The sequence below is a fragment of the Pteropus alecto genome, unplaced genomic scaffold (assembly GCF_000325575.1).
Source record: "Pteropus alecto unplaced genomic scaffold, ASM32557v1 scaffold146, whole genome shotgun sequence".
Lineage (NCBI taxonomy): Eukaryota > Metazoa > Chordata > Mammalia > Chiroptera > Pteropodidae > Pteropus > Pteropus alecto.
Genome location: NW_006442107.1, coordinates 3,124,323 through 3,146,150, shown reverse-complemented (window position 1 = coordinate 3,146,150; position 21,828 = coordinate 3,124,323). Strand labels below are relative to the sequence as shown.

The 21,828-nt window shown below is 41.2% G+C and overlaps 1 protein-coding gene across 1 annotated transcript in view; it reads left to right on the top strand.

Moving 5' to 3' along the window:
* MAPK4 (mitogen-activated protein kinase 4) overlaps positions 1-21,828 on the top strand; it is a 124,080-nt gene that overhangs the window by 12,060 nt on the left and 90,192 nt on the right.

The following is a 21,828-nucleotide window of genomic DNA, read 5'->3' as shown; positions in this document are numbered from 1 at the left end:
TCCTCAGTTACAGAATATATAGTCTGACAACTGTTATTGACTAGGGTATTATAAAGGCTTCAGTACAGTTACTCCTGGCAAGTTATTTCTACATAATCTTGGGATTATGAAACTTGTTATTTTTTTATTTAATGTTTACTGTTGGGTTTTTTATTGGGCTCTGTCTATATACCATTGCCATATGGTGGTGGCATCCTCAAATTGCAGGTTTTTATTTTTTGAGAGAGATGTATACGTCTTTTAGAAATTTTCAATCTGAAAACAGTTATGAAATGACAGCTGGTAGAAAACAATGCATCATACCTTTCAAAGCTTATTAACATTCTCTACCTCATTTGGTTACTACAAGAAGTCTGTCGGGTAAATAAGGCAGGTGTTACTATCTCTATCTTATCAATAAAAAACAGGCAGAAGAGATTGAATGCCTTGCCCAAAGTTTAGAGTAAGTCAAAGGGCACGAGTGAGAGCCGGAGCTTAGGCCTCTAAGTCTGCACCACCAGAGCTTTCCCGGAGTCCCATTAAGTATAGCCCCTATGTGAAGGTATGGGACATGCTTCCAGAGTGTTTATCAAGTGAAGTAGGAGTAGGATCACACTACAGACTACTGAACTTCCCAAAACTGCTGTTGAGTGCAAAATTTCAGCTATGTACTGTACAGAAGTGTTTGGAATTCTTTGTCTAGGTGGCCAATGATGTCATTTATGTCAGTATTTCCAAGTGCTCTTTTTGTGGTGGAATGAAGAGACATTGCTGTTTCAGTTACTTACTGCTGCATAAGAAACCACCATAAAACTTGGTGTCTTAACACCACAATGACTTATTATTTCTCATAATTGTGTACTTTGGGCAGTGCTTGGCTGGGCGATTCTTCTGTTGCTCGTGGCATCAAATGTGATTACTCATTTGCCTGCTCTCAACAGCTGACTGAGTTGAGCTGTGCCAGAAGGACCAAGAAAGCTTTGCTCACCTGTCTCACGCCTCCATATTCCTCTGTGTGGTCTCTCTGTATGTCTTGCTTGGGCTTCCTCACAGCATTGTGGTCTCAGAGTAGTTGGACTTACGTAGAGACTGGCTTCTGCAGAAGTAAACAGAGTTGCCAGTTCTTTTAAAACTCAGGCTCAAAAGTCTCAGAATGAGCATCATTTCTACCACCTTCTGTTGATCAAGCAAGTTATAAAGCCAGTCCAGGTTTACAGATAGGAGAAATGGATCCCACATCTTGACGTGCTGGGCGGCATGCACATACAATGACGGGAGATGTTGGTGGCCAAATTGGGAGCTTGTCTACCACAAGAATGTTCATCTGTCTGCTTGCTAAGAGAAACTCAGACATTTTTACTACTCTGTATCTCCACAGATACAAAGAAGACTGTCTGTTAAATCCACCAAGTGTGCATGAGACGTTTTTGAAAATTCAAGAACAGCAGGTTCAGCCCAGTGTGAAAATAAGGTGGAGGAACAGCCCTGGAGCATGAGTTCTCTACCTGTTGACATCCAGGCCTCTATCTGGGCTCCTCTCTGGGACTTGCCTGTAGCTCCAGGAATCATGTCCTTGGTCCTAAAGATTACTTTATGCATCTAATCCAAACTCAATTCAGACAGACATTTATGGATAGAGAAAAAATATGGAGAAATGGCCAAAAAGTTAGCTCATTAGATGGTAGAAAAAAAAAATGAACCCTAAATGTCATGATAATGGTGTGTCCAGAGCCTTCTGGAGCTAAATTATGATTCAAATCCAAATAATATGGTCAAATATGCACTTCTTCAATTTCTTGTGGCTAGAAAATGGTCCTCTCTTTTAGCTTCAGTCCATCCATCCAATCACATTCTTACTCCCAGAGCAAGCTTTTGTTAGCTCCTAATTGCATTGAGAGAACTGAGTACAGGAATTCAAATTGCAATTAACAGAGAACTCACAGCTGGAGTTTCTATTCTGTGTGGTTGTCCTCTCACCTGCATATTTGCATTGCCAACATATTTGTAGAGCTCATTGTTTTTGCCAAGAGCTTTCAGATTCATTATTACATTTCATTTCATGGCAACTCCATGAGATAACACTGAGTAAGAATGCTCTTCTTTCCTTGCAGAGAGAAGGAAAAAGAAATCTAGAAATGTTATGAATTTGGTCAAAGAGTGGCAAACCAAACCGACACCCTCTATTTCCATGTTTTCTCCTACATTTTACACTTCCAGCTTGTAATATGCCTATCCTAATGCCCAGGGAATGGCGGCCCACTCAGATGAGGAAGGAGTAATTCTTGGGACTAAAGCTCCTGTTAGTAGCGTAATAATGGCTATGGTCATAAAGTTAATATACAAAGATAGGCATTTTTAACTTGAATTTCAATTAGTGGTGTAAAAACTTGATCTTAGCAGCCAGTGGAGGGACCACCAGGAAACTCGTTTTTGCCCAGCCTTAATAGTGGCATTCTTTCAGGAGGGGATTTGAGCTCATTCACTCACGGCCCTGAGCATCGCGTAGGAGAAGGTTAAGGGCAGCCCTCGCGTCAGCTGCTGAAGCACTTCCTTGATGCCCACGTGGATCAGAGCTGATCAGGAAGGGCACAGCTAAGGGCCTTTTAGCAATTCTGTGGACCCATCAATCCAGCTCAGGGCACTTCAGGCAAGTTAATAAGGAAACTTTCTCAATGACAACTAATGGGCTTTCTTGCTGCACTAAAATTAGAGCTGAAAGGTAAACACAGACATGTCATAGGAGTGGAATAATGCTATGCCGTTTGGGAAATTTCTAGTGCGGATTAGCGATTCTGTTGTCCTTGGAGTTCTGCAAAGCTTTGCTGTGCGCTGTGCAGAGGGAGGGGGATGATGCATTTGCCTGAGACAGTCTCATTGCATAATGCCCTTGCATAGTTATTAACATGTCTCCTTTTACTCTGATGAGTGATCAGGTTTGGGTGTGAGTTTGGTCCCCCAAAGCATGGAGCTCGGCACTGAGCAGACACACTCAGGAAGGGTTAGTTCCCTTCCCGTACAAGCCAGTAACATCTGCAGTGAAGTTACCACACAAACTTTTTTTATGGTGCATTTAGTGAACCTATTTTTTTTGACACTAGAGGTCAAAATCAGGGCCTTTTCTTTGATTAAGCTTTTCTTTTAAAAAGTGATCATGCTTATTCAAATTCATATTGGCACAAAAAGTGGCCTGACTTTTGCCGGCTTTGGATTTGGTTGAGCACATAGGGAACGGAGTCTTTGGTTCTTCATGGATGAATTGGGAAAATCATCACAATAATATTGTCCACTGTATTTATAACTTAGTAAATCATTTCTCATATATGACCTTATCTCACAGCAACCCTGTTAACTGGGAGAGTCTGGGGAACTAGAGATACAAAGACTTTCTCACAATTAATAATACCACAAAAACTGAAACCTAGGCTTCCCACCTGTTCATTCTACATCCTACCCTTAATCCTGCCTCTTGTAGATATTCCCAACAGCTGTATCTGGCCATAGCCATGTTGATTTAAGAAGTTCCTTTTAAAACCCAGTAACATTTAGGACCCAGTGAAATTGATGAAGATGTAGCATGCTGACCTAGGTGACAATGTAAAATTTGGTTATTCTAGAACATGCACTGTTGCTAGTTTATTCATGTAGTGTGGCCAAAGGACACCCTCATTAAATAAGCCTTATATTTGTTTAGTACTTTTATGGTTTACAAAGCATTTTATCTGCACTATTTGCAGCATCTGTTTGATGCATCCTAAGTATAAGGCACAGGTAGCTGTTAGAGGTCTTGCTATTACCATTTTTTCCCTAATAGAGGAAGAAAGAGGCTCAGAAAGATTCAGTGGATTGCTCAAGGTGACACATCTAGTAAATGGCAGCACAGTGACTCAGGGCTCAAGCATTTTTGATATTTGGCCCTCCATTGGCTCCTCATTCCTGACTTCAAAGATCTTCTCCAGCATGTTACCAAACCGGGGAGAGATAGTTTGATTTTAGGGCATGAGGTTGATAATGAGCACCTCATGAAATGCTGAGATTGATTCTTCTCTGTGAAGAGGAACAAGTATAACCTCTGCCACAGTGGTGAGAAATGGCAGCTGCCTCTTATAGGGTATGGATGATTTTAATCGACCCAAAAAAACCTGGGGAGTTAATTAAGCAGCTCGTTTTCAAATGGAGTCAAGTAGACCGAAGGCAATCAGAGAAGGACAAAGGACTTGGGAATGAAAGTGACGAACTTGCAGACCCTGCCTGTCATGAATAAGAAATGCTGCTGGGAAAACTCTAGAGGCCCATCAGGGTTAGAAAAGATAAAAGCCCAGAAAAGCCTTCAAACAGACATGCCAAATGGCTCCTTCTATAGGGAAACTTTGCTTGGTTCTTTATTTGGAGCAGGAAGTATTCGAAGGGCGAGAAGTTTTAGATAAGTACAAACCTATAAAGTCCAGAGCTGGAGAAGAAACAGTCCCCATTGGGAGACTAAGGACACAAATACCCATTTCCTCTGACTTAGAATAATCCCATTCCCCCTCGCCATGGACCTTGGTAGATCTCAAGGGAATCAGACACTGGCTCACATAGAGGGGGAAGCAACCAACTCATGTGAACAAATTAATTGTAACTCCTCCTCTCGGTGTCTGTCCTGTCTTTCTGTTTTATTTTCCATCACCCTTGCGAGACTGAAGGCACAGTCTGACTTAGATTTCCTTACACCAGTCCGAAGCTTTTGTTTCCAAGCAAGTTGGAATTTATGGGTTGAATGAAACGAGAGTGTATATCGGTCGATGGAAGCGAGAAGGCCATCATGCTTGTTGTTTTCTTTATAATTTCTGAAGGATTTGACTTAGAATTATTGGATCTTGGAACCGAAAAAAGGAACTTTAGAGACTACACAGTCTAACTTTTCCTCTGATGCAGGAGTCTTTTCTGTAGCTACATGAATAGATGGCAATTCAGACATTTTTGGACCACTTTCAGAGAGTTAGAACTTACTGTCTCACGAGATTGCTCATTCCATTTCTAAAATTTTTACCTGTTAACCCTTTCAGAGCACCTGCTATTTACCAGACATACATTGTGTGAATCCTTTACAATTACTAAATCATTGATTCACGTGACTTTTATCACTATTTCACAGATGAAGAAATTGAGACACAGAAATGTTAAGTGACTTGCCAAGGCCACAGAGCTAGTAAGTGACAGATATGGGCTTGGAACCCAGGCAGCCTGACTTTATAGTCTATGTACTTAACCACTGGCTTTGCTGCCTCTCTGATAAGACATCCCTAGTAATTATTGTGTTTTTTTCTTATTTTGCATTGAAATTGGCCCCTTACAATTTCTACCCTGGGGTCTTTCATGTGATGATTCATCAGTATTGTCAGGTAAACCATCAGTTTGTCCTATCATTTTTTCTTCTCTAAGATGGCAATCTTTAGTTTTCTCCTAAATTTCTAACATGATTTCTGTGCTCCTGGTGCTTCCTCTAGTTGCCTAACCTGGAGAAAAGTACCTGAGATTTAAGGTCAGACCTACCTGGGCTGGAATCTCAGCCTCCCTACTAACTAGCTGTATGTACTTGAGCAGATACTCTGTCTTTAGCATGGGTCCTATAGTTGTTAAATGGGACTATTTCTAAGGTCCCTGGGTCATTGTAAAGATGAGCAAAGGACAGAATTCATAGTGTGAGCTTTATAAAGGTTAACTATTATTCTTGTTGTAACTATGTAACTAGCCACAGTGACAACTATATTCACAACCCCCAAATTGATCTGTAGATTCATAAATCCCAATCAAAACCTTAGCAGGTTAATTTGAAGAAATTGGCAAGGTGATCTAAAATTTAAATGAAAATGCAAAGGATGTAAAATAGCAAAGCAATATTGAAAATGAAAAACCAAGTTGGAGGATTCACATTAGCTGATTTCAAGATTTACTGGAAAGCTACAGGAACAAAGATAGTATGAACTTGACATAAAGATAGACAAATCGATCAATGAAACAGAATAGGATCTAGAAGTAGACCCACATGTGTACAGCTCATTGATTTTGGCAAAGATGCAAAGTCAATTCTACAAAAAGGCTTTTTAACAGATGGTGCTGAAAAAAATGGATATCAGTCTGCAAATAAGCTAAACCTCAACCTCAACTCCACTGTACATATCAAAACTAATTTGAGTTAGATCATAGACTCAATGTGAAAGCTAAACATAAAACTTCAAAAAGAAAACAAGAGATTTGGGATTAGTCAGAGATTAGGACACAAAAACACTAACAAAAAAGAAAAAAAGGACGTGCTTTATTAAAATTAGGTCTTTCTATTTATGAAGAGATGCTGTTCATGAAGAAAATGAATAGGCAATCACAAACTGGGAGAAAATATTTGTAACATAAGTAAGACTTAAAATATAATAGTTAAAGAACTCCTACATATCAATAATAGAAAGACAACCCAATGAAAAACATGGGCAAAAGACTTGAATAGATATTTGACAAAAGAAAATATATAAATGGCTAGTAAGGGATTTACATCTTTTGTCATAAAGGAAATGCAAATTAAAGCCACAAGGAGATATTCTTCACAACTGCTAGAATGGCTAAAATCAGAAAGACTGGCAGTTTTTTTTAAAATGTATTTTATTTTATTTTACTTTTTTTAAGTTTATTGGGGTAACATTGGTTAATATAATTATATAATTTTCAGATGTACATTATTATTTGACATCTATATATTTCTACTGTGTGTTTACCCCCCAAAGTCCAGTTTCCTTCAGCTACCATATATTTGATCCCCTTTACCTGCTTCACCCTCTCCCTGTCCCCCTATATTTGACCCCCACCCCACTAGTAACCACTACTCTATATTCCTCTGGTAACCACTAGTCTATAGTTCATGTCCTGTTCATTTGTTGCTTTTAGGTTTATATCCCACATATAAGTGATATCATGTGATTTTCAACTTTTTCTGTCTGGCTTATTTCGCTTGGCATGATTATCTCAAGGTCTTTCCATGTTGTCACAAATGGCAGTATTTCATCTCTGCTTATGGCTGAATAATATTCCATTGTATATATGTACCACAGCTTGTTTAGCCACTTCCATAGGACACTTCGGTTGCTTCCATATCCTGGCCACTATGAATAATGCTGCTGTGAACATCAGTGTGCAAATATAGTCTTTGGGGTAAATATCCAGGAGAGGGATTGCTGGATTATATAGTAGATCAATTCTTTGATTTTTGACAAACCTCCATACTGTTTTCCATAGTGGCTGTACCAATTTGCAGTCCCACCAGCAGTGTATGAGGGTTCCTTTTTCTCCGCATCCTCTCCAACATTTGTTATTACTTGTCCTGTTGATTATAGCTATTCTAACAGGGTGAGATGGTATCTCATTTTGGTTTTGATTTGCATTTCCCTAATAGCTAGCGATGTTGAGCATCTTTTCATATATTTGTTGGCCATTTGTCTGTCCTCTAGGAGTGTCTGTTCAGATCCTCTGCCCATTTTTTGATTGGATCATTTGTTTGTTTGTTTTTTTAATTGTTATTGAGTTGTATGAGTTCTTTGTATATTTTGGATATTAGGCTCTTACCGGAGGCATTGCTTGCAAATGTATTTTCCCATATCAATGGTTGTCTCTTTACCTTGTCGATGGTTTCTTTTGCTGAGCAGAAGCTTTTTAGTTTGATATAGTCCCATTCATTTATTTTAGTTTTTGCTTCCCTTGCCTTTGAGGTCAAATTCATAAAATCCTTGTTTCTCCAAGTGGGTCTATATGCAGCCCTTGAAGGAATGAATAGAACTAAGATAAACTTCTCTTCTTTTCTTTTTTTTTTCAGATGAGAATAATGCTGTGAATAATGATAGCTTACAATTAAATAGTTCCAGGCACTCTTCTGGGGCTTTATACGTACTCACCAATTCTCAGAACAACTTCATGGTATAGGTACTAGTACTCTATTCATTTATAAATGGGACAATTTGAGGCACAATGAGGTTAAATGACTTGTATGGTCAGTAAGGGGTGGAGCCAGAATTCAAATCCTGGTAAGCCTGATGCCAAAATCTGTGCTCTTAACGCACCCGTGCTACACTATGCCTGATCCCTGTTTCCTTCTTCTGCTTGATGCTTTGACTCTAATTGACTTGATCTGTCTCTCTTTAATCCACTTACAATAGCTCAAGCCTAGCTCACTCCTCTAAAGAACATCATACCTGAAGCACTTTGTAAATTCCTTTTGGGAACTCTTGTGGGAGAACCTGTTTATAAAGGAGCAACTTATGATCTGGAGATATAAGAATGGTTCTTATGATCTCCAGACCTCATTCTAAGTCCAGCCTTCTTGATCTCTCTCTGTACACAAAAGTTCAAAGAATTTCTTAAATAGCATCATTTATCCATGAGGTGCATGGTACTGTTCTATGTAGCCACCAAAATAGACATCGGTGGTATAAAGTCAGGTAGGGGAAGCACTGCTTGGTAAGCAATTCATGCCTAAAAGGAAGAGAGACTTGGCAGTTATCATTAGCCACGGATTCAGTAAATGGCAAGAGTGTGAAACAAACAGACAGACAGACAAATAAACAAAAAAATACTCGACTCAATCTCAGGCCACACTAGTGGAAGTAGAATGTTCAGGTCACAGGAAGAACAGCTTGTTACAGTTTAAAATAAATGACAAGTTCAGACGTCCTCATTATTATTTTTAACAACTAAGTAGAACTTATACAGCTCTTAAGTATTTAAATTAATGAGCATTGATGACTATGTCTACCCACACAACCATCACCTCAATCAAGAATGTTTCTCTTACCCCAGAAAGTTTCCTCATTATCCCTTCCAGTCAGTCCCCACCACTCCCAACAAAGGCGTATTTTGATCCAGAGAGAAGAGGCCTTCTGGACCAGATTGAGATTATTCTTTACTAATCTTTACCACTTTGTGTACGTCGCAATCCCAGAGGAAGAGTCCCTTGGAAGTGGGTGGTGCTGGCTGGAGACAGCTTGTTGTAGAGGCATATCTGGAGATCTTACCAAGTGGAAATACTGAAAGCCAATGTTGACACCTAACAGCTAGTCCTGGACAATGCTCACCAGCTGCTAAAATCAAGACTTATCCCACTCATTTTCTTCCTAGACCAGTGGCCCCACGGAGTCTTTCTAGATCAATCTATAGGTTTCTGGTTTTACGTCCCAAAGCATTTAATTAACTAGAAAGTTTGAGGTGGTGTGCTGTATTATTTAGACCTTTTAGTGACCTATTTTCTTAAGAGTCAATGCCAAATTGACCTTAAAGTCAGACAGAAAGAAGACAGGAGAACATGTTGGACCAGGAGGCACCCACAAGACAAAGAGGAGTATGAGATATGAGGGATGAACCCTAATACATATGCTTGTTTGAGAAGGCATACCTAGGTTTTCCTGGGACTCCATCATAGTTCAGCTCTATATAGACATTTAACTTCTTTGGGCTGCAAAGCCCTCTTCTGGAAATTTAGATTAATGCTATTTCTCTATCTCAAGATTATTGATAAGGTTAAATGAGATATTAAATAGTCAGATCTCTGAAAATGTATAAAAGTGGTGTGACATTAGAGAACATTGCTATTTAAAGCCATCACTACGGCTCTTTGAAGAAGCTGGGCTGGTGGGGAAAAAAAAAAACCACAGTGGGATTTGGGACCATAAAACACATTTTCAGTCCTTCTATGTTTGAAAATTTACCTTTTTGTCATTTATCTTTCAAAGCCCCCTCCCCTCCTCGTTAAAACCTCCTGAGAAATGTTAGACCTTGAAGCTTGATCTAAATCGAGTCAGTGAGTTTAATATTAAACATCTACTGTGTGCCAAGCACTGTGAAGGTTATAAAAACGAGTAAGAAATAGCCTCTGCCATCCAGGAATTTACAAATTGGTCACATCACTTACATCAGGAAAAGAATCCCAAACAAATTGTGCCCTCCTGTTTCATTCACTAACCAACAGTACTGGTCTTCCTGCTCGTTTATCTTGATTCGTCCAGTCTTTGCTTTTTCACACATTAGGTAATTCATTTCTGAGTTTCCTCTCTACGGTGAGGAATGGCCTAGCCAAGAAAGAATTCTTTCATGAACTCCTAAGATAAGATTTAAAAATTAATTAATTACTGTATTTTTTTAGAGAGTCATAAGTAAACTTGATATTGTATTCTCAATCTATGGACAGCTTTTGTTTAAAAAATTTCCACATACTTTTATCTTCATAATTCAGATCTGTGGCAGAATTTTTTTTTTTTTTTTTTACTAAATGCCATACTTTATTTGGATTTTACTTAATGTCCTTTTTCTGTTCCAGGGTCCAGTCCAGCGTATGGCATCATACTTAGTTGTCATATCTCCCCAGTCTCTTCTTGTCTGTGATGGCTTCTTGGTCTTTCCTTGTTTTATCATGACCTTGACACTCTAGAGTGTCCTGTAGCATGGCCCCCCAACTGGGTTTATCTGATGTTTTTCTCATGATCAGACTGAGGTTATGGGTTTTGGAAAGAACACCACACAGGTGAAGTGCCCTTCTCATCACATCCTCCCAGGGGGTACGTGACATCCACAGACATCACTGAGAGTTAACCTTCATCACTTGGTTAAGGAGGTGTTTCCCAACTTTTCCATTGTACACTTTCTATTTTCCTTTCCCATACTCTCTTCTTTGGACGTGGGCCACTAAGTCTTGCATACCCTAAGCTTCACCTCCCAGAGAAGAGAGTATCTACATATCTTATTTGGATGAAAGATTTTTTTTAACAGCATTAATATTCAGACTCTCTATTACAATATAGTTCAACCCTGCACTGCATTTCTTCCTCAGTCTGTGCTTTGAGAACATTAGCTAATTAATCCCAATTAGACATTATAGCAGAATCTTACTAATCCTCACTTCACTGATCTGTAAATAGAACAGTTTTTGTAGAAACCCATCAGTCTTCACTTCACTTCTAAGCTGAGATTTATATAGCTAAAAGTGGAGATATCAGCGAAGTCTATTATCTATGAATGTGTTTCTAAAGAGCTAATCTACAGAGCCTCAGCATGAATAACTTTCCACAGATATTTTACTTGTATTTTCTGCTTTCCTGGGGAGCATTATCCTCAGTCATTTAAAAGAGTATATTTGGTAAAAATAGCCTTGGATTTTAATCTATTTATTATATTACAACCTCTAACTGGAACACATTTCTCTAAGGAGTGCAAAGCCGATTACAATATATATATAATTACAATATATATAATTACAATATATAATTAAGTAATATCTGCATTCTCAAAAAAAATTCCAGTGTCTTTATGACTTTGTTTCCAAGAGAACAGAGTTTGGTTTAAGAAGAATCTGTCTTGTCTTCTGTCCAGTGGAATGTCTTGTATTTGTTACTTAACATACATTGCCTTGTGTATTATAATTATTTTTTATTTATATACATCTATGCTTTTTCCCAACCATACTCTAAATGTTTTGAGAGAATAGTCTGTGACTTATAGTTTTATCTCTTGTAGTGAGAAGTTTGTGGTGTTTTTAATAGGTGTTGGTTGCCTATCCCACATCCGTTTGCATCTTTCCTTCTATTCAACAGAATCCCAATTTATTCAGGCACATTTTTCCCCTCCACAACCAGGTATCTCTGGAGAAACTGACTCGCCCTTAGCTGCAGGAGTGGATCTGATTGGTTTCAGGGCACTCGTCCTCCTTGCTCATGATCAGCTAAGAATGTGCACAGGACCCCAAGTAGTCCACCTGAGAGGGGCTGAAGAAAAAATTCCTTCATCTTCAGGAGAAGGTACAGGGAGAAGTGAGGTGGTCCTTCTGCCTATGGACATTGTCGTGTGTAGCTGTGAAGATCAGAGCTTCAGGAGCTCTCCACCTCCAGTTGGAGCATGAAGCCAAGAGACTCTCAGGGAAATGGCTATGCCTTCCAGTTTTGAGGAACAGTAAATGTACCCACTGTTTAAGCCAGTTTGAGATAAGTGTCTTGTTACTTGCAGCCAAAGGCATCCTGAATGATACAGAATTGTCAATGAATATTTTTACTTGATTGATTTTAGTGCCAAGGGACCTCTTTGGAAGAAGACATTAAAATTTAGTTGAAAGCACTACCTCACTTTGATTCAGAAAGTAATTTCATACTGTCAGCACCAAGCTGATCGAGAAGGGGAGGTTTCGGTGGTGAGACGCCCAGTTGAAAGAATGCACAAGGAGCCGACATGTCACTGAAACGGCAGGCACCGACTTTACTGCAGGGAGCACGCTTCTGCTGCTCTTCTTGTGCTCTCTAGGGGACCACATGGGCTTTTTTAATATGTCAGAGAACAATAGTGGCATTCAGCCACACATGCGTGATACAATAAGCTGAATCATGCTTACATATGTTAGGTGCAGGCGTACTCCTACACTAATATAACATTCTAAATCTGGGTCCTATTCCTAGCTGGGAGCCTGGATCACAGCCAGACCTGGGACCAGCCGGGCCTGGAGCCCACACATACCAGTTAAAAAGTTTTAAAGACTATGTAGTTTTTATTCCTATCTATTCATTTTTCATAAACATATCCGTTCAGTGTTATTTTAAACTTTAGTACTGTTCATGGTTCGTGGGTATAAAATTAAAAAGTTGGGGCATAGTAGATTGCTCTAGTGTGGCAATAGCATGGGTTCTGGGGTCATGAAACAGTCTAGATTGTAGCCTTGTAAACACATGCAACTCCTCCAAAAGTTTTGTCTCGATCCCTTCCACCCTTCCACTGCTGTGCCCCTCTTCTCCGTTCTTTTGGGTGTCCTCATGCGGGTAGGTGTCCACCAAGCCGTCTTCCCAGATGCAGGGTTAGCCTCCTCCCAGCCTGCCTGGGTCTTCAGAACAGGACGAACCCCTTCACTGCTGGAGTCCTTCCTTGAGCTACCCCGACTGCTTCTCGAAGATTCTATCTGCTGCTTTAAGATATCAACATATGACGATTTTATTGATCAAGACTTTGCATGCTGACATCTACAGACATTCAAGCCCAGGAATACTGTTTCTTACCTTTTTCTTTCCATCATTTGCTTGATCAGTGGGCACATTCTACACTCTACTCACCTCCCTGCTGCCCTCCAGTAACTCGTTGTGAGGGGTTTACAAGGAATGTTCTCCCCATCTCCAGGGACACCTCAGTTGGTTTTCCCTCCATCCTAAGGAAAAGACCCATTAATTTGGTATCTTGAACCTCAGCCTAGTATGAAAATATTATTTTCTCTCCAGCCGACAGCCCAATGTTTCCTAGCTGGTATGATCCAACTTTATCCCCTATATTTTTAAATACTGTGTTTCTTAAATTAGCTTTCTCAGAATAGAGGTGCTCTTTAGAAAAGTGATTCCCTAGACTGAGTAATTTGAGAAATGCTGCAGAGAATCACTATTCATATTAGCACATTCTGTGTCCCAATAACTCTATGTAAAGACAAAAGACAACTGCTTAACTTATGTGATTATGACTCCTCACACCTCTGCTGTCCACTTCCTGCCCCCGCCCCCCAGCAATGTCTATTCAATAGCCTGTGGAACCCACCGAGTCGAACTTAAAATTCCCTGAATCCGTGTTTGAGCTTCACTCCTTCTAAGCCTCCACTATGGGGGGTTCCTCACCTGGAACTTTACTCTCTGCCTTTGTATCAGAATGGCCAGATGTGCACCTGAGCCTAGCACACAGGAGTGCCTGTGTGATACCTTACTTTAAAAGATTTCCATATCAAAGTTACACCAGGAGTGTGGACACAACTTAGGTCTGATCCACAGCCTAGGGCAAGTGCTTAGCATTCGTATAGCCTAATCAGGAATCAACATTCCAGAGATAGTCGCTCGGCCTTCCCGGTATCCTTGAAACCTATACCAGGGCGTTAATTAGAATAAGGTATATGAGAAACAAATTCTCCCTGTGTAATGACTGGCAGTCCGTGACTGTTAGAAAGGTGGTCCAGGCCATACTTCCTGCATGAAGGAGGTAGAAGAATCTGCAAGCCCAGGCATTGGGTGCTCTGGGGTCCTGAGGGACCCTGCTACCTGTGTCCAAAGCCCACCCAGAAAGAATATTATTGACATCTCCTTGGAAGTAGGGTGCTGGCCGAGGAGTCAAAGGGCCAAGATGGAGACTTTCCTGAGCTACAGGAACTATACATGTGACTGTGTTTGCCGGCTTGCTAATAAACGTTAAATAATCGGCTGAATTTCATCTAAGACTTGCTTAAATCGTACCATACCACTGGTCCGGGAATTGGTGGAGAGGGGCTGTTAGCCCTTAGCTAAACAAGAGGTTGCTATTAGTTACCAGAACCTGGCAGGAAATTTGGCCTGTTGACAGAGGGGTCAGTCCCCCACAGTGACAGCAGGCTCACTTCCCATCCCAGTCCCCCAGTTCTCAAGGTGATGACCAGGGCAGGGGTGATCAGCCACCCCAGAGCTCTGCCAGCTCAATGGCCTTTCATTTCCAGTCTCTTGTGAGTCACTAAGCCACCTGGTTAAAGGATACCCATATCTTCTCTTCCCCTACAACCAGCACAGTGAGGGGACTTTATTGCTAGGCAACCACATAACAGTTTTCTGCTAGTGTCCTACCTCCTCACCCTCTGGTTCCCTCCCATACTCCCTATCCTTGGGGTTCTTGCAGGAGCCATGCCTGTACCAGCAAATGCCACAGTGTCCCTCCTCTAGAACCAAACCTTCCACTCCAGCCCCTCGTGGTTAGTCTTCTCTGTGCCTCAGAGACTGACCTGTAAATTAGGTATAATAGTAGTATCCCCTTCATGTGCTTGTTGTGGGGGAAACTAGTTCATACATGCAGAGGCCCTGGACACTGCCCGGCATCGTGTAAACACTAGTAAGTGTTCATTATTCCTCTCTGTCTGTCTGTCTGTCTGATTATTGAAGCTTTGTCTTAACAGGCAGGTTCATTACACTGGTGCTTTACTCATTTTTTTTTTTTTTTTTACTCATAAAAGAGTCCCTTACTTAGAATTTACTTGTTCTTGGTTTACATGGAGTTCTAATAAGCTTGATTTGTTTTCCTTCTTCACAGCAGATTAGAAAGAGCAAAGTAAAAAGAGTTTATGGCAGGAATACTCAAAGCGGCAAGAAGGAATTGCTGATAGTGAAGGAAGTCATACAAGTATAAAAATCAGACAAGAGAAGTTCTATATTCTGGGGTCACTTGGGCAGAAAAAGACAAAACAGTCCCATACCTCAGTAGTTCCTGAATAGTATCATTGTTCTCAAGCCCAGTGTAATGGTTGATGTTTATTATAATGGCCCCGAGTTACTGAGAGATGATTAAATGATTTTTAGCATGCTTTGTTTAATGAGGCAAGAAAGTATGTGATAAGCTTTAGAACTTCCAACAAAGTGGTGAATGTTGAAGTTGTGCTGCCGAAAGTGATAAATCGTCCTCCTATTATTTGTTAAAGGAAATTTATCTAACGTACCCAGTACCCAGGTCGTGCTGGATAAATGAGGCATCGCTTCACATAGTCACAGCAGTTAATGTTTGTAAAACACCCCCTGATCCACGTGGTGCAAGCTTCCTTACATTATTAGAAACAATTCCCAAATCTGACTCCTGTTAGAGCCGAAGGTGTTTTACAGACACACATGAGCACACAGCATGAAGGATAACGAAGCCTGTAAATAAAGCCTCCCTTTTCTAACTTCTATTTTTAACTTCTGTTTCGTGTCTTGCCCTAGAAGGCCTTATCCACTGTTCTGTTTTGCTGAGTTGAGAGCAGATATATTTTAGAGGTACCAGGGAGTGGCCTGTGGAATATTTCGCTTCGGGTTGCAAAGACTGCCCCTGGGTATCTATGTTGAAGTTTGCTTTGGCTTTTCAGCAGCAGCCGGTTTGAGGGCAGAGTGGCCTGGAGCAGGGGCTTTGCCCCAGCAGTGACTTGGGCATGACTCAGTCTGGATTTTGAGTTATGTCTTCCTCAGAGATACGAAGTTGGCAAATAAGTAAGAGAGTTGAAGTATTGTGACAAATGATACAGCAAGAGACAGAGCCTTAAATTCCTGCACATGTTGTCCCCATTAAGGAGGAGGATGTGATTATAGCCCAACATCACTGCCATGCCACTACCATTTATTAAGCTCTTACTGTTTACCAGGTGCTATGCATATATATATCAGCACTTCAGCTCAGATGCTATCAACACTACCAGGTAGATACTTTATATGAGAAAATTGAGGCTCAGAGAGGTTAAGTGACTTATCTAGAGCCACACAGCTAAATAGAGAAGGAGCTGAAGTTGAAATGTAGAGCGGTCTGCCTCCAAGGGCCATGCTTTTAACCATGGGAGCACCAGGTGACATCTCCTTCCCCAGGAGACCAGCCTCACCTTGATCTTTTGTGGAGAAAGGAGCCAAGAGAGAGCTTCCAGGGGGGTGCAGGTACTGCATGGAGAGAAAAATGCCAGGGACAAAAATGTGGATGTTTGGGTGGTGCCCTGATGAGACACTGCCTGGTCAACCCACTCGTCCCGGAGTGTGCCGTCTGCTCTGTGGCCAGAACAAAACACGGCAGCAGCAGGGACGTCCCCACCTCTGTGCAAAGGAGACTCTCTGCCCCTGCTTTCGTGACTGATGTGTCCTTACTTAGGGCATTTTGGGGGTCACTTCCAACTGGGCAGTTTGTTTGCTGGTCTCCTTAGATACTCAGGCCAGGCTTGAGGGTGTTTTTCTTTGGGATGTCTGTCCAGGGAAGCTGAGTTGCCATTCCTCCCAGGAGGGGGGCGAGGAGGCCCAAGCTTCCTTTCAGAGGCCAAGCCATCCATAGCAGGAAGCCTGCTCTCCTGGGAGGACCTGGCCCTCTGTTTCTCTTATTTCAGCTGACTTGGCTACTGCTCTGCTTCCCCAGGGAACATGGCAGCCTCTGTCTATTGCCTCTGCCTGGTCCCAGTTCTGCCAAATCTTCTTTAACTTCAGGTAAGCAGCGGTCAGAGGAAAAGATCAGAAGTGGCTTGGGGCTGTGATCTCAAAGGGGAGGAGAAGTGTGGGCAGATTGCTGCTTAGTCCCTGTGAGGCGATGCTCTGTGAGGCATCCTGAGACACAGAGAATTCTGGGTTTATGTACAGTCCAAGATTAAAAAAGAAAAAAGAAGAAGAGGCCATTGTGTGTCTGTGAACATTTTCTTAGTTTGCAATGGAGATTAGACAGATAGAAGCAAAGAGATCCTGGCAGGGAGCAATGAGGAAATATAGGATAGGTAAAAGGGGCCAGCTTTCTGAGGGTCTTGAGTATCAAACAGGGGAGTTGGAATTTTATCTTTAATACATTGGGAATCCATTCAAGGTTCCCAAGCAGGGATGTCACCCAATTAAATAGTGCTTGAGCGAGATTAGCCTGGCAATATCACCTTCCATTTAAACCCCTGCCTGCCCTTGGAAAAAGAGCTTGTAAAAATGCTGCCCTATTAATAGCCTGCTCTGCGTCGCTGGTGGTTGTTAGTGCTGTCCGCCATGTATTTCTAGTTCTCTGCTTTCCAAAAACACAGTAGGATTGCATTTTCCTGCCTGAGTCAACGTGACTTGCTTAGACCAATGCAGGGGCCAGTAAGCGTTTTCTTATAGGACTAAGTTTCAGCTCAGGAGTCCTACAGTCTCGCCTGCAGTTGCTCAGCTCTGCTGTTGGAGCACAGAAGCAGCCACAGACCATATGCAAAGGCGTAAGGGTAGCCATGTTTCAATAAGACTTCAAGTAGAAACACAGGTGGCTGGCCCAAAAGTGATAGTTTGCTGATCCCTGGACCAATGCGTTGTGAGCAGAAGTGACCCTTTCGGACAGAAGCTCTGATTGTGGTGTGCGATGATTGTGGTGTGCGATGATTGTGATAGGGGAATGAAGCCTCTGCCAGCCTGGGACCCTGAGTGAGTACATGGCATGAATAGGAAATAAACTTGGCAGTGTTAAGCCATTGGGATTTTGATGTCATTTCTTCCTGCAGCATAGCCTATCTCTTCTGAATGATACCATATCATATTTGCATACAAAGCATCACTGTCCTCATTCTCTTAGTCCTCATCACAGCTAACATTTGCTAAACACTATGTGCCAAGCACTACGTGGAAGCTTTTACCAATTGTGCTTCAATAATTCCTTTCCACAACCATGGGACATGAGTACTGTTATTATATCCATTTTTACAGAAATAGGAAAGGAACTTGCCCACCATCTCACAGATGGTTAAGTGTTGAAACTGGGACTTGAGCCCAGATCTTCTAATTCTGCATCCTTAGTTCTTAACCTCTGTGTATCCTGCCTTGAGTTCAGGTCTTGGGATTATTTTTTTTCTTTTATCCTTCCGCCCTTTGATCTCTGCTCTTGGCTGTGCGTGCTATTTTGACATGACTCACAGTGGGCCCGTCAGCAGGGTGAGAATGAAGAGCCTTGCTTCTAGGAAAGTCCTGCTCCGACCAATGGAGGAGGTACATGGGAATAGCCAGAGGGATGAATCGAGTTGTCAGTGCAAACGCATTCAGGAAGATGACCACTTTGGAGACTGGCAGATTTTAGGACTCGCTCTCAGTCATGTATTTGTAGATTTCCATCAGTCGTTTCCTAGGCCTGTTGTCATCTTTCTGGTCTCGGCCATGTTCTTGTCTTTCTTTGAAGGGAGAAAAATCATTTATATTCTGGAATTGTCTTGAGAAATTTCATTACTCCCCTTTCTGGCCTGAAAAGCACTAAAAAAAGCAATGACTGTCATCTTTGATGGTTTTGCAGATAATTTACCACTCTTGTGTGGCGGTGGCCTAACTCTGTTTGATCAAGTAATAAGAAGCCATATAATGAGTTCTCGTGACTTCTGAAGAACTACCACTGAAGATGCTACCTGAAATTTTGAGCGAAGTTTCCTCTTTCAAGACACCCGGGGGAAAAAACTGAACTGGGTTCAAATCCACAACCAGCCCCAAACTATAAAGTGACCTTGAGCCAGTTACATCACATGTCTTGGCCTCAGTTTCCTTTTCAGTAAAATGAGGGCTTTGGACTAGACTGATGGTTTACGAACCGAGTTCCATGGAAACGTAGGGACGTATCAGGGGCTCGGGGTTGGTTCCAAACTCTTCTTCCCTGTGTGTTAGCCATAGCAACTCCATTTTTTATTGGTTGTGTGGGAGAGAGAAAAATGGGCAAGAGGCTTCTATAGCTAAAAAGAAAGTTTTGAAATGCCTGGACCCTGTGATGCTTAGTGGAGATAGCATGGTATGGAGTCAGATTGCCTGGACTTCAATCCCAGCTCTGCCGTTTACCCTCTCTGTGACCCCTCACGCTGAAGTATTTACCTTTCCTGAGCCTCATCTCTAAAGTGTTGTTCCTATTATTTACCTCTTGGAATTGTCTTGAGGCTTAAATGAAATAATATAGTCAAGAGGGCTGATATTGGAGAGTCTGGCATAAAGGGTATATTTAATAAATGGGAATGATTCTTAAATTGTCACTACCATCAACCTCATCTCTAAGCTTTCAGCTTTGCGCTCTAAGGTGTTGTGTTTCTGTGAATTGTTTTGCCAAATGAAGGACCCTTTTATAAAGTGAATAATTATCAGTGGGTTTTCTTTTTTCTCTTGGATTGTTGCAGGTTTTCTCAAAATAAGAAAACCTAGATTTAGCCCATTCTGAGTAAAACAATTTAAACGTAAGTAATGTATAGGTTTCTGTAATTTCAGAGGCACTACTGAAATTACTCTTTTTTTTCTAACAAAGAAAACAACTTCAATCTTTAAATCAAGGAGAAAAATGATTCGGTTTTTTTAATGCTGTGCATGGCAGGAAATAAAATGCAGAATTTAAAGCACTTTAAACAGTTAACGAGAAAGATAAGCCCATGGAAAACCCCATGATATTACTTTTGGTCAAACTTGACTTTCCAGGGATTAAACTGCCTTTGATTTTAGACCCCTGCTTATTCCAGTTTCTTAAACCCTTGACAAACTCCAGTCTGTTCCACTCAGTAGTTCCACATAAGGGGGTCATATTACAGACTTCATTACGGAGCTGATGAAGCTGTTTTGCTGAACTGTATGATCCTGGAGCTGAGAAGGCTTGGGTATCATTGATTGCAGCTATCCTTCTGGGTCCACTGGATGTTATACCAAGAATCAAATGGAAGAAATGTGACAGGACTTCTGATCCACTCACTCATGATTTAAAATCCTGTCTAGAACATTCGCGTAAAATCTTTACTCCGACTGTAACCATAAGATCTTTAAGCACTGCTCATTTATCTTGTTTTCTAGCTCTGTAACTATTCTTGTTTATAGACTCCTAAAATCTTAGCGCTGAAGGGATGCTCAGAGTTTTTCCAATGGCGGTCTTCTTCTTATACTCCTTGACAGATTGTCATTGTTCCTTCTTGAACACATCCCATGGCAGGGAGCTCACTGCTTTATTAGGAGTTAGCCATTCCTTTGCAGGAGAGTGCCAACATGCCTGAAAACTTTCTGACTTGGCCCTGAAACTTGCTTTTCCTCTCTATATATATACATATATATATGTGTGTATGTGTGTGTGTGTGCGTGTGTGTGTGTGTGTGTGTGTGTGTGTGTGTATGTATATGTATATATCTGACAGCCCTCTTTTACCCTCCAGATCAACCCCATATAAATTTGATCCCTCTTCTACAGGCAGCCTTTCAAATATCTGAAGCCAACCTACCTCCATCTCCAGCCTTAACATGCTTAGTTCTCTCATCATCCCTCAGGTATCACGATGCTCCTGACCTGCCCGGCCGTTGCCCTCTAGGCTTCTTTGGTTTTTGATGAAAGTGTGCTTATATTAAAATGAGGTAACCACACTAGTGATACCCTGCATCTGCTCTCATTGCTCTTCCCTCCCACCCCAATTCTCTCCATTTTGCTTTTAAAGTTGTACAAGATACCCCTGAATAATGGCTGGATTAATGCTGGGAAAAATAAGAGGAGGTATATATACAGGGTCCTAATTTCTATTTCTCTTCATTTCTGTATCGAGATGGCTTTTAAAAATAATTTTCCCATAACAATTCAGATATTAATCTGGGGTCCTCCAAGACCCTCAAGCCTTTTCCAGTGGCCATTCCTGGTATTTTAACTATTTCTAATAAAACTGCGGGCAAACGCTGCATCTTTTATTTGTCCCTATTAAATTTCCCTTGGCTTTGAGGATGCTTGTGTTTTTTAATTATCTTTAAACATGTATTGGGATACTTTAAAAATGTATTGCTTTCTTAAGAAGTGTTAGAGACCACAAGCAGTGGCCCGGGCGCCAACTGCAAGCCTGATGAGAAAGCATTTGCTCCACTGGTAAGAGAGTCATCATCATAATGGAGCAAGCCCTCCGTGGGACAGTCGTTTGAAGGGGTGGGTCAGAATGAATAAGAGCATCCCAAACCTCAAGATAAAACGCAAAGACTATGCCCTACAGAATACTGTCTGAAAGTCAGTGTGTTGGACCTTTGACTCTGCCAAGACTCAGGCACCTGACTTGGGTAACTGCCTTTCTGTAGCATGTGTGACCCAAGTGGGTTAAAGTCTCATTGCACGTTACTTAAGCAAGAAAGTGAATGCAAACTGAGAAGTGCAAACTGTGTCGTTTTAATTAAGACAGCCCTCTGCGAAAAGAAAGAACTATTTGAAGGATCTGTTTTGAAGACTCAAATTTCTATAAGCCTGGATGAACATGATCTAGCCAGAGATTCCTAGCCAAAGGTGTATGAGATCCTATATTATATACCAATTAGTCTGCAATTATATCTGTCACTCCTATGAAAAAAATGAAATGACCAGCCGTGATTGTTTTTCTGTGAGTCATGATATTCACCCAGCACAT